Raw genomic sequence first — 13,602 nt, forward strand, 5'->3', positions numbered from 1 at the left:
ATTTATTGAAATAAAGTGCCTGAAACTGGACAGCGTGGCATGTCTGAAAGTATAAAATGTTGGAGATTTCAACAGTGGAGTATTTCATGTTCCTAGTGAAGAGTTGGATTTATTCAATCAAATTATTGTATAAAATATGAACACAGGCAGTCTCTGCCTTTATTGAAAATCTAGCCTGAGGCACTCCTATGAATACAGCACATTCAGCAATGCTGGATCGACCTTGTTAGAGTACACTTTGACAGCCAGAGATTTATCTTCAAACAGGGGTATTCATCCCTGTCATGGAGTGGATGACTCTTAAAAATTATCTGTACATCAAATTTCTTAACTATTTGTAATTTGCAGTAATTTTGGCATTGGTAAATTTTGGTTTCTTCCTGTTACATGGTTTAGTATGTTAAATAGAATTTTTTGTTCTAGTAATGGCTGCTTTATAGTATATTGTAAACCAGAATGCAGAAGTTGCATCTTTTTCTGCCAAAGAACTTTGCAAGATACCAAATGAAGCAGATAAATAGATATAAATACAGTAGTTCAAGAAAGAATGGAGAAAGCAGTGGGAAGATTGGTTGCTATACAAGCGTGGGCACTTTCTGTTTTTAGTGTATACCCCTGGCACAGACTAATGGAAAGCTTTCAAGATATTTTCAGGAAATGTCTGCTTTCATCTTACTTATCTGAGCTGGCTGGTTCCAGTGAACTGTGGTCAGCTTCATCAGCGATGCCTATGCAAGAGGTTCCCCCGCTAAAAGCTTTGAAACATTTCAAAATGTTCTGGGATTAGTTTATAAGCATTTGGCTGCAGTATTTAAACAAACTCAAAATGACCATGATCACTAAACAAAAGCCATCATTATATGTGTGCAGCCACTTTAGATAAATGTGTCGTGTGGAGATGTACTCTAGAGGTTTACTCTCTTGGACATAACAGTTCAGGAACTGGAGAATCTTGGGTTCAAGTATGTGTTTTTACTCCTCTGCACATGAGAGCACATCTATTGCTCAGCAGTGACATTTCTAAATCATTTTAAGAGGAATTTAGATGTTTCTGATATCACTACTGTGTTCTTATCTGAAAGTGTGTGAATGTTTGAAATGTATTAATCTAATGTACAAATACATATAGGATATGAATCAGACTTGCAGAGTGACTCTTTTTCCTACAGAAACCACATACAAGTCAGCTGGATGATATTTTATTTAGCCTGTCTGATGATGGAAGTTTGGTTTCAGCTGAGAAAAATCATTTCTCATTAACCTAGAAATATAATTGTTTCCCATTTTGAAACAGAGCTGAGCTTGCAGGACCAAGAATCCAAAGAGTTTTTATAAAAGCATTTGAATATGGTTACAGTGTTGTGTTTATCTGTATTGTGTGAAATAGAGAAAAGTCAACTTTGTCTTAATACATTAAAATATATCTTCTTCCCTTTTTCTCTTAATTTTAGGCTGTCATTTGCTAAGTGTGAATTCAGATAGATTTTCTGCTAAGCAGTTCTTCAGTCTTTTAAGCAGTTTTTTCTGTTAAGCTTGCTCACTTATCAGCAATTTCTAAGCAAATTTAAAGCTGCTTATTTGGCATATTGTGGACATGATCAATATTATCTTAGTTCTTTCTCACATGTTCCAGTGTTACTTAGGAAACATACACAGAACAGTACCATGAGGGATTTAAGTGTTGTTAATTGGGATATTAGTCAGTGCCAACTTTAAAATTACTTAAATACCTTCCTTCATAAGGGAGAAAATAGAAGAAACCTTAAACGTTTCCAAGAAGGTGTTTCTCCTGGAGCAAAAAACCCCTCTGTTGCTGCAGTGATGTTATGTAGGAAGTGACACCATGAATATCATTGCAGCCCATACAGCTGCAGTCTTCTCCATGCTGGTATTCTCATGGGTAGCCTTCTAAATGGGATATTTGGATGTGCTGTGTAACTTTCAGTATGCCCAGCACAAACTCTCTGAGTCCAGGATAATTAGTTCCTCTTCATAGTGCTGGAGCTTGGCTTCATCAGCAAGAGTGAAGCCTTAGCACATGCTGTGTCCTGGAGTCCTGCATGGATTGAGGAGGGTTGGCTCAGAAAGCTGCATCTCTGTACCTGCCAGCTCTGCTGCCCAGTGCAAGGGAAGAGCAGGGGCATGGCTGTCTGCCAAGTGTATTGGAAATCCCTCCAAGAGATAGAAATCTGCATGTTCCCAGCAGCTGTATGTGTCAGGCATTCAGACTGACATCATGTACAACCAGCTATAAATTGTCCTTCGTGGTGGTGTTAGAATCTAGAAAGACTTCTATGTGAAACATCATTTTCGGTGATCTGCTCCAATCTGTTGGCAACTTTATATTCCAAATATACTTGTGAACTAAGAATATGGTAGTAAGGAAAGTGAAGAAGAAAAAACTTTCTTCTGACACTCCATTTTAGCCTTTTGTGTGAGTGAGTTGTTGCCACTTGCGTTTCAAGCTCTGACACAGTGTGCCAGATTTCAGAATGCTGCTTCAGCATGTTGACTCATTGGGGAGCTGACTTGGTCAGTGGAGTTCATGTCCCATTGAACTTTATGCCACAACTGTGATCAATCAGATGGAAAAATTGCCCAGAGAGAGAACTGTTTTAAATTGATGTTTCTTTAAAAGGTATACATTTAGAAGATTTCTTTTGTAATGTCATGTTTTTCCTCCTTCCATAATCAGAGCTTTGCTTATTGGCAGTCATGTCATAAGTAGTACAGTGGCATAGAATAGTTGCATAGAATAAAAGTAGTAATAATATAGACAGCTCTGAACTAATGTTGCAAGTAAGACATTAGTAATTCACATTAACAGCTGCCCTAAACTTAGTTTTAAACTAAATGTGTTTTCACACTGCGCAAACTGAAATGTTCATGTTTCAACTGTATCCTGCAACTATAGCCCTATGAAAATATACTTCCTTCCTCATTAATAATTAATCTTAATACATTCAATGCAAACATTTTTTTATCATGAAAGACTACCCATCTGTTAAAAGAAAAACATGACTGGCACACACTTGAATCTTTTATATTCAGAGTTTTAATTTTATCTTAGTTAACTTTGTAAAGAACAGCCTACTTTAGTGGGGATATGACATATAAGCAGTGTTTTTGACTAACAGAAAACTTCATTGTAAGACAAAAATCTGTGTTAATTCAGAAACAAAATTTCTGGAACAAAAAAAAGAAGTAGATATAAATATCACTAGAAAGGCTTGTATAGCTTCCTGTCATGTGATCCCCAGGTATTTTATACCAGCAGAGTTTTTAGCATGGATTCTGGATTAATGTGTTTGGTTCCATGCAGGCAGTCATAATGGTACCTTTAATAGACTGAATGGTGTGTCCTGTTCTTCTTTAGCACTGAAATAAATTTTAATAATATATAAATGAATTTATTTATTTATTTAATAAATATTATTAGTGCTATAGTATTCCACAGTAAACAAGAATAACCTAAAAATTACTCAGATGCATGAAAATTTTGAGGGAAGATTAACTTTAGAGAAGAGCCTAATTGTTTAATGTGATAATTGATAGTGGGCAGTACACTGAAGGAGACTTGGGTTTGTGTCTTGATACTGTAGGAATCAAATGCAAAGGCAGATTATTCTTCTCATGACTTCTTACATTACTTCTTGAGAGAGAAAATATTTTGACACCCAGTGGCACTCATCCAGTCTGGCAGTTAAGTTCTGACCTGAAGTGAGATGTTAAGTGAAGGCAAAAATGTACAGTATTTTCTGAAATGTTTTCCTTTCATATTTGTGATAACAGAATAATATAGCTTCTTTTGGGAAGGATGGAAATGCTTATTACCCAAAGATAATGTATAAAGTGTTTCTCTAGACAGTGAGCTATGATAAAACTCTCAGAATTTACAGACAATCCAAGCCAGTGGATTTAGCATCAGGGCAGGTGGCTCTTTTTACACATGTATAAATAAAATAAATACTGGGGATAAGAAGACTGCAACCAGTCAATTTACCAGAATGTTGTGTAAGTAAACAAAATCATATCTTCATATTTTTTTTCCTGGCACAATAAAAAGAATCTAGAACAATCCAGATTGTTTTGCAGAACATGTCTGCAGCAGTACATCTTCACTTCTCATTCCTCCCCACCAGAGAAAGTGTGCTTTAATTGGCTGGTAGCAAACATAACCAACCAGCATGTGGAAGCTTATTGCAGAAACTGCAAACTGTGTATGTATAATTGTACACTATAGGTGCAAAACAAGCATCAGTGCCAAATGTGCAGTTGCTTGCTTGTTTAGCAGCTTGAGATGCCAGCACGTTTGATTCTGATGTATACCACACTTACACCCTGTGTTCCACAGAAATGCACATTTTGCACTCTCTTTCACCCTCTGTCCATCTGAGAATCTCCAGAAGACACTGAATAAATCTAATAAATTCATCATAAAACTCAGTATTTCTGAGATGAGGTACTATGGTTTTTAAAAAGTTAAAGAATAGTTGAGATAGATAGTCTGGCCCTTCATATTTGTTCCCAATCTCACTACATATTCTGCTGGGTTTAGACATATGTTTAGTTCAGCGTACTTCCACAAATCAGTGTTCATAGTGCTCTTCTGCTTTAGAAGCTGGTAAGATTGAGATTAAGAGTAGGAAAGTGATTTACTGGCCATCATCAAGCTGGTAGTAGATTAGGAAATAAAACAAGGAGGAAAAGTGTTTGGGGTTTTTTGATTTGGTTTGTTTGTTTCTTAAACTTACTGTGTGCTGTTATTTCTGGGAGAAGATGCTTAAGAATCCATAACTTTCAGGGATTTCTAAGAACCTCATTTTGAGAGGTCCAAAACCACACTGGCATTTCTTTTCAAAATTGGGAAAGACAAGTAGAAAAGTGTTGAGGTTGTTTAACCTCTGAAAAGAATTTAAAAAAAATTGGACACAGCGTAAGCAAGGCTATTCCTAGCATGTTTCTTTACTCAGCTGCATCATTCCAGGTGCTTGATCTGTATACTGGGCTGTAATCAAGTTACAATGTTAAAAAGTTGTGAAACTAAACTGTGATCAATTTTATGATCATTGTTTCCCTAGTAACTGAGCACAGGTGAGGACATTTTATAAAGTCAAGTGTTGACATTATTTACCTAAGCATATTGCATTGTAGCTGTTTCAACTTACTGTGTAGGTCAGTATATTTTATTCTGTATTTTTTGAATTTTTTTTCTTCTTATGTATCACTAAGGTAATTAATTGATAGGAATATCCATATGTGGAAGAAAGAAGGTCAGCACTTGCAAAAATAGAGATATATAGATATGTATAAAGCAACATTTAATTCATAAAACGTATCAGGTTTGAATATAAAGGCATCTTTTAAATATTAAATTGTTTCACTGAACGTGCACAATAATTTATACAAAGGTGTGTATTTTACAAAGTACTTAAGAGGTTCAGGTTCTCAAAAGCCTCCATTTTAGCATTCTTTAATCCAAGACTTATACCTGTGCTTAATTTCATTTAGCTAGTTAATCCAGATACTTCAGTGGCATAGATTTCAGTATTGGAGAGGTATCACAGGAACACCTTGTGGAACATAAAAAGGAAAAGAAGACTGAAAAGGATGAGAGGATCAATTTTTAAATAAATTTTAAATGTACTAGATTTAAAATTTTGACTAAGAGGGGGAAATGGGAATAAATTATCAAACTGAGAAGTACCTTTGATCTGTCAGCTGGTTAGCAGGAAACAGGCTTCAAATAAATGGAGCTCTTTAAACAAAGTCTGTCCTTGAAATGTGTACATAAGAAACTTAGAATTGTTAGGGAGAAACAGCTGATAGTGATTTCTTCTGTGTTCATATTAGGAACTTTTTTTTGCCTTGGCATTATGCTGATAAGTAAGCTAAATTAAAAGTTTGTGGAACAAATCCCTGTAGGAATGCAAGGGCTGTAAATGGCACACAGTATTATAGATGTTCTAATGCTTTGTGTCTGTGAACTAACATTGTAGTGATCTTTTGGAATATGGTAGTGCAGATGTGTACTACACTCCATTTGTTTTTCAGAAGATCATCCTGCAGTATCTGCTGTAAAAATAGTGAAACAAAAATCTGATTTGCCAAACTTTGTAGAAGAGAACTCTGGATAAGAAACTGTAGATGTTATTAAGTTGGTGTTGGTGCTTCCTCAGTCTTCTTACCTGGCTTGAGGTCTTTCTAATCCACTGTTAAAGAAATCTGGAAGTTCTATTTTGCATATAATTGCCCAAGTAATTGTTTTTTGCCAGACCTATATTATATTTCTGTTGATGGCAGTCTTGGTAGTCATTTAACAATGACTGTCTTTAAAAACAAATATCTGAAATACCGCCATAAGAGGAGGCAAATAGAACCATTCCATATTATTATTATTATTGTGCTTTAAAGGAGTCATGGGTCCTGGAATTTTTATCATTCCCATTGTTATTAGCACACTATTTCTGGAGTATTGACTGTCATCTTTCTCATTACACAGGGTAAGCCGGGGTTAAAAACAGCAATCCCAGAGTACCTAATAACACCAAGTACTTTGTGTTACAGGATCAGCATAATGCTAGCAAATTCTTGCAGGCAGTGTGATGTCATTTTCCACCTGCTGAATGTTAGTTCCTTTCCTGGATGACTGCTGAGGGAACTGACTCTATTCTGTGTGTGCATGTATAAGGCAAGACACTTGCTCAGAAGGAACATTGTAGGAGTGATGCTGTGTGAGAAAACCCAGTGGAAAAGTTAAAATAGTTGTACGAAGCAATAGACTTCTAAATTTTCTCTCAACCGAATAGAAATTGTTGCTGCTGTGTTTATGTGCTATTGGTCAGTCACGGGGAGCTAAAATATCACAATAGTAAGAAATGCCATTTTCTAGTTACTTTCTGAGAAGAGTTGTATAATATAATTAATTATGTTGTGGCAAAATAGTGTGAGTTATGTGAACTGAAAGTTTCATATGCTTAGCTAATTTTTGAGGCATTTAAAATTTTTTTTGCAGTTAATTGTCCATAGAATGTACGTCTAAGGCATGTTGCCTGCAAGTATACAATGTACATGTCTGATACAAATAGCACCAAGTGGCTGTACTGAATTGTCACATCATTTGATGAAATGTCACCATGAGTTCTTTGAACACATTCTTTTGGGTGTTCTTTGCATTACACCTTAACTTTGCCTGTAAATTTAATTACTGGCCTAATGATAGACATGATTATTTATACATACATGATACATAATTATACATACATGAAAGAGTTTTTTACTTGTTCTTCATTAAAATTCAATGGTCGTCTATCTTACAGAAATTAATATTTTGAGGACAATCTGAATTTAATTCAGTTTTTTCCTTTCCTGTGTCTTTTTGTTTCAGTGCAACATTACTATAATTTTTTTTCATTGTGGCAAAATAGTATGTATTTTTATTATTTATAGTTGTATTTAAGTATTTGTAGTTATACAGTTGTTTGTTAAAAATAACAGCTAGCAGCTGATGGAGTGATCTTTAATTTTCAAGGGAGAGGAAGAAAGTGGCATAAACAATACATCCTGATATTCATTCAAATTGTTTGTTTATTAGGTTAAAAAAAATAAAAACAAACTAAAGATCCAGAACATTTGCATTTTCTTAAATCCATTTTAAATTAATAATTTCTGCACCTGATAAGGTAGCTCTAAGTCTATGGCCTCAACTCTTCTCTTCTGCATAGTTTAGTTAAAACATTTAAATGTCTTTTAAAAATTTCCTTATGCAGCTTAAAAACAAAAGTTGAACTCTCATACAAAGGGAAAGACAAAAAATGACTGCTCATATGGAATGTTAGAGTAGAGCCTGCAAAGTATTTTGCAAATGTCCACTGGGCTTCCAAAGCCCGTGTGAGGAGAGCATGGTGTGACATGAGGGGCTGTGCTGCCCCAGGGCCTGCCCCAGTCCCTGCCCCCTGTCCTGGGAGGTGCTGGCGTTTGGGCTGCTGCAGCTTCAGCTCAGCTGTGCCCCAGCCTGTTCTCTCAATAGCCAGTGGCCTGTTTGGATGCAAAAAATTCATTGGGGGGAGGGGGTAGGGGGCAAGAAGGAAAGAAAGAAAAGCAGATCCATTGTCTTTTTTCAGTTGATAGCAAGCACTTCCATCAAATGCTCAGATAACCCCTGCTACTGTTAGAAAGGCTTTCCTTTTACTGTTATTTGTATCCATCTGGCTACACCATAAGTGAAACATTGGCCCCGTTAAAAGGGAATGGAACTATACTTGTGTCTGGACAACTATAGGAGAATTGTGTGGGGAAGGTGAACTTTACATGAAGAAAAAGTGTATTTTGCTTAACTATATACATAAACGTATCAAAGAATGTATTTATTGAAGAGACTTGAAGCTGCATAGGAAAAAATTAAGGTAGTGGAAACGATTAACAAAGTTAACTTTTGAATGAACCTTAATTTTTGCTGTATACTTGGATTATATAGGAATTCCAGCCGTTGATTTTGAATCACTGTTGGTAGCATTGATTTTAATGTAGTGGACAAAAATTTTAAAGCATGAATAATTTAGTTTCTGTTGCCATCAGAGGATTAAAGTGCCTGTGCTGGATTCTGTGGACAAGTCAGTACACAATAATGAAAGCAAGTTAAATAATAAATAAAACATAAGTTGCACTTCAGTTACAAAATTCTTGTCTTTATGATGAGAATAGGATCTTCAGGCTATATTTAAAACTAGACCTAAAGTGGCTTTTTTATCTCAGTAAGAAAATTGCTTGTTTATTTCTGTCAGTTATTGCTATTCAACACTGTGGGCTTTAGAGTGTTTTATCTTAAATTAAGAAAGTATAATACAGAAATATTATTTGGGGGAGATTACAGAAGACTGCCCCTGAATGCCAGTTTCCTCTTTGACTGATTGGATGTGGTAACAAAAGGCCCCAAACTAGAGACTACTTTAATTGCAGAGTTGCAAGTGACACTAATCATAATTACTTCTTTTCCAGTACTAGTACAATTTAATTTAAAATACTCAATTCCAAATGTATATTTAAATACCTTTGCATCTTGTTTGTAAGTTAGATGCTTCCAGTTCAAGATTGTCTGTCAAATATTAATGTGTTCTAATGGAAATTGTTCACTCTGGAGACAGCCTTTTGCTTTTAAGGGTTTGGGGTTTTTTTAATGTTAAGTTTTTTAAATCATGCTCAAACTAAAGTTATAAGAAACAAGTAGGGTTTGGATTGTTTTTTTTTTCACTGAAACTGCGAACATAACAGCTAAATTACATAAGTTGAGGCTGGAATATTTTCTAATTTCTGAACATATGTTTAAACATAGTAATTAAATGTAACCACTTAACTACACCAAAGTTCATGATTTTTTTAAGCTCCCTGATGTTGCATCTTTATCTTACAGCTAGACTCATATTGTGCTTCAGATCAGCTTTCTGCCCAGTACTAACTTTGGCCTGATGGATGCACCATGCTTGGGATTTAAGATATTTTATTAACAAAATTGCAGTCCCTAGACAAGTGTGCTGTATCTAGTGAGATACTGGAAGTGAGATATTCTACCTCAAATTAAGCAAGCAGCCAATCTATTGTGAAGAACATGCAAAATTACAGTGATGGTTTTGACTTACTCTGTCCAAATGTCTGAGTGCCTTTGGGTAGGGATTCATGAAATGGATAAATGCAGCAATTGCTGGAGTTCAGCTCATCAAATGAAGCACTGCTCTAAGTGATTGATACACAGCAGCACTACAGTTGTATGTACAGGCAGATGGTCTGTGGGCTGCAATGCACATCCAATTCATTGAGTTTTATTGCTGATGTGTAACACTTGTTGGATTGACTCAGTCTAGCCAGTTGTCTTAAAACAAAACAATCACTTTTGTTTAATCAGTTGTGTTGGAGTCCTTAAAAGGAACATAAGTAAACTGGAATCTAAAAGAGTAATTCTATAAAACTGCTATATTAAAAGAAAGATATTTCTGATTATTAACATTTTTATTGTGTTGCTAAGCCCATCAAATAAATAGCATAAGAGTAGTGCAGATATATTTGGAGTGTTAAAAAAAACAAAATGAACCACCCAGTCCTTCTGTGTTGATACAGAAGAACCCATTAGAATGGCATGGTTATCTGCATGGTTATAGCCGAAGCAAGAGACTATTGTTCAGAGGTTTGTTGGCACCCTTGTAGCACGTATGCAGTACTCTGTGTCTGTGGTTTTGTTAGGGAAGTGGGAAAAATGCTGCCTTGTAGTGCTCCAGCTCTTGCTTCATTTCTGTGTTCTGAAAGTGTTAAGGAAACCTGTGTGATCATTCACTAGTTCAACTCCATCATTCTGATAGAAAACTAGTTATCAATGATCCTGGTTATGATGATCTTTAAAAATTAGTCTTAAGTGACTAAATCAAAAGGTAGAAAGAAACAGAGAATAAAAAACCCCAACCCTTATGTTGTGGTGGTTAAGAGTCTTATTCACAGTGTTTAAATACCTGTAACTGGCAGAAAGATAATTTACTTTCCAAAGCTTACTTTGAAAAGTGAGGTAGTGCTTGCTTGTTCCATCATTCTGCAGTACCTCTGTTCTTGTTCAAGTTCCAAGCATGTCAAACAAGGTAAGGGACTTTAAAAAATGTGTTTTGATCCATGGCTTCTGCCACAAGCAGAGACTTTTACTTCTTCAAGCTTCTAACATTAGGGGGAAAAAAAAAAAAAAAAAGACTGGCAATGCTTAATGTTTTTCTAGGAGGAGCTTATTATTAGTCTGCTGAGAATTAGCCCATGGCTTTTCTTCACAAGTATACAAGTGCTTTCCTTGATATTGGGGCAGTTTATGTACACTCAAATTCTCAACAATTTATGTGTAAGTGACCAATTTTGAGAAGTGGTAAGGAACCCAACTCTTAGGTGGCTGTGTTTTTACCCCTGTTTTCAAGTGTCTGTTTCAGAGAGCTGTAACTGACTGGTTACACAGTGGTGGCTTTGGAAATTTTTAACTTTTTCAAAGGGAATCACAGAATTCATCTTAGCGCTTCAGAAAGCTTTCCCTGAGATCCAGTAGCTGAGGGAAGGATGGTACTGGACAACTGGTTTGGATTTTTAGAAAGAACATTCACACCCCTGGATAGGAAATGCCAGTTAATGCTTTTAACTACATAAAAGTTTTGTCTTTCCTGAATGTATTCAGCTGTATTTGTAAAGGTATGCATAGATCTAAGAACAAGTTGTGCACCCTACCATATCAGTTAGTGAAACTTACTCCTAAAAATAATTGAACTTGAACTCCTAAATACACTTGCCAAATGTTTTTGTAAGGCAACTGATTCATAGAAAGCTTGGGTCTTGAGCTGAAGCACTGAAACTATGTAAACATTTTGTGGTAGCCAGATGTCCTTTAATAGCTTGATAATAATTGATTATTCTTCACATGGATTTCACTTTAGTGGGGTTTTTTCTTGAACATATAACATATGTGGAATAGCCAGCAAATATAAATTGTATCAATCAGGTACAGTTGGGCATTTTTAACACTTTTTAAACGTTACGAATGCCTGTTTACCATATGGTGTAAGTGGGTGTGCAGGAAACTACATTCTCATCAAGTCTGATATACTACTTTTCCATGATCTGAGCATGAACATTTCCTTTTAGTAGCTCTTGCTGAAGGCAAGCCTTTGAAGAATGGGTGTGTAATTTTGGACTGTAACATTTACATTTGTGTACTTCTGTAGGTGGTTATTTTAAAATCAATCCTTTAGCTTTTCCTTATTTTTATTTGACTTTATTCATAAAAGTTTGCTCCAGATTAATGCTGAAACATGTGTAAAAGGTAACAGAAAAGCAAAATTTATATTTTCTTTCCACTGGTGCAGTAGCCAGTTGTTACTATTGTGGTCCCAAGTATCCTATTTCCTGTTTATATTCTGCGTCTGTAGAAGATGCCGCAGATTTTCAAGGGAATTTTACAGACTTCGAAATGAAATCCTGTGTGCCATTAAATTGAATTAGTCATCATACACTGTAATTTTCTGTGACTTGAAGGTCCTGATCTCAAATGCTGTTCTGGCTTGTTCACATACAATGAAGGTTTAATTCAGTTAAGCAGACCCTCAATACTCTTGTGCAGTACCTCAAATCTGCATTGGACCAGTGTTACTCAGAGCATGTAACTTACCTCTCCATGCAGACCAGCAACTTGTGCTTGCTCCTTTCCCAGACAAAAGCTTCTGCTTCTGCTGCAACAGCCACCTGAAACTAGAACAGTATTCAATGATAACTACTTTTCAAATGACAAGTTAAAGCATCATTTAAAGGTCAAAAGGACACAGTTTTCCAAGAGAAAAGTGTTAGTAGATTTATTCATAAATATTTAACATACTGCCCCATCAAGATACAACTTTTTACTAACTGCTACAAACTTGCACATGCCTCTCTGAAATTACATGTTAATTTAGTGTCTTGCTTATCAGATAATCAGTAGCTTAATTAGCTTTAAAACAAAGTTCGGGTAAGAAAAAAAATTGATCCATGTCTAAAACCTAATTTATAACTTCCATTTCTCAATATTTAATGGCTGGCAACTTCTCTGAAAATAGCAATACCTTTTTCTTTCTTTCTTGGTGTAAGCTATAACAGCTACTCTTTAAACAGAGTGTCTTATGGTTTTAGAGTATTCCTTAAAATGGCACAAGCTTTTTGCTGTTTTTGAAAAACAATGTCCTTGTTAATATCCTCTTAAGCCCATTCAGATAAAAATGCATGTAAATCTACATTATGGCCAGAATGGTTTACAGTGCTACAGCTACCTCACACCAGCACTCAGGAAGTTGTGACTGTTTCTGCCAGCAGTCTTTTTTCATATACAATCTGCGCAATCCTGAGAAGGGTGAATTGAAGACAAGTAGAAATGCATCTCCTGGTCTTCCTCCCGCTCTCCCTGTCTCCAGACTAACTCTCTGCAGTGGTTCCTCTGATCCTCTATCAGCATTTCCTGTGTTCCCCTATCAGCATCACCCTGTGAACCCAGCCCCTGCCTGCCTGCCCTGGGCAGGGGGCTCTGAGTTACCAGCCCAGGGAGTAACCCCAGTACCTCTCAGCGGGAAAAAAACAACTCTGGCATTAATTCTGTCTGTTATGAAGTGCATCACAAAACCCAGTGGCCTCAGGCCAAAAATCACCAACGTGACTCAGAATACTTCTCTTTTATATACATATAGCTGAGTTTATGCTTAAGTCATTTCTTTCCACACCTTGCCCTTACTTTAAGAATCTCTGAAAGTCTTTCTCACCAAGTGTCAGTGTTTGAGAGCTGAACTGTTTAGCTAAATGTACATCCTGAAACGGAATCCAGAAAGGAATGGAAAGTAATTTTAACACATTAAAAGTAATTTTTAATTTTTTTTTTATTAAGAGATTCTTAGTTACTATGTCTTGCAAGGTCCTTTGTTTCTGTTTTATCACTCTTCTTGTTTAATTTAAAGAATCTTATATGCAGCTTTTTTCAAGTGGAGGTGATCTTAATGCCAGTGACTGCAGGGAGATTGATCCCAGCTGTTACTCACTTGAAGACTTTCTGAGCTGGGAGGTTTTTAGGAAGCT

General features: G+C 35.9%; 1 protein-coding gene across 3 annotated transcripts in view; it reads left to right on the plus strand.

Annotated features, from left to right (window-relative positions):
- Nucleotides 1-13,602, plus strand: part of RPAP2 (RNA polymerase II associated protein 2) — a 40,654-nt gene that overhangs the window by 20,354 nt on the left and 6,698 nt on the right. The gene's annotated exons all lie outside the window — the stretch shown is intronic.

Source organism: Zosterops lateralis (genome assembly GCF_965231275.1).
Source record: "Zosterops lateralis genome assembly, chromosome: 9".
NCBI lineage: Eukaryota > Metazoa > Chordata > Aves > Passeriformes > Zosteropidae > Zosterops > Zosterops lateralis.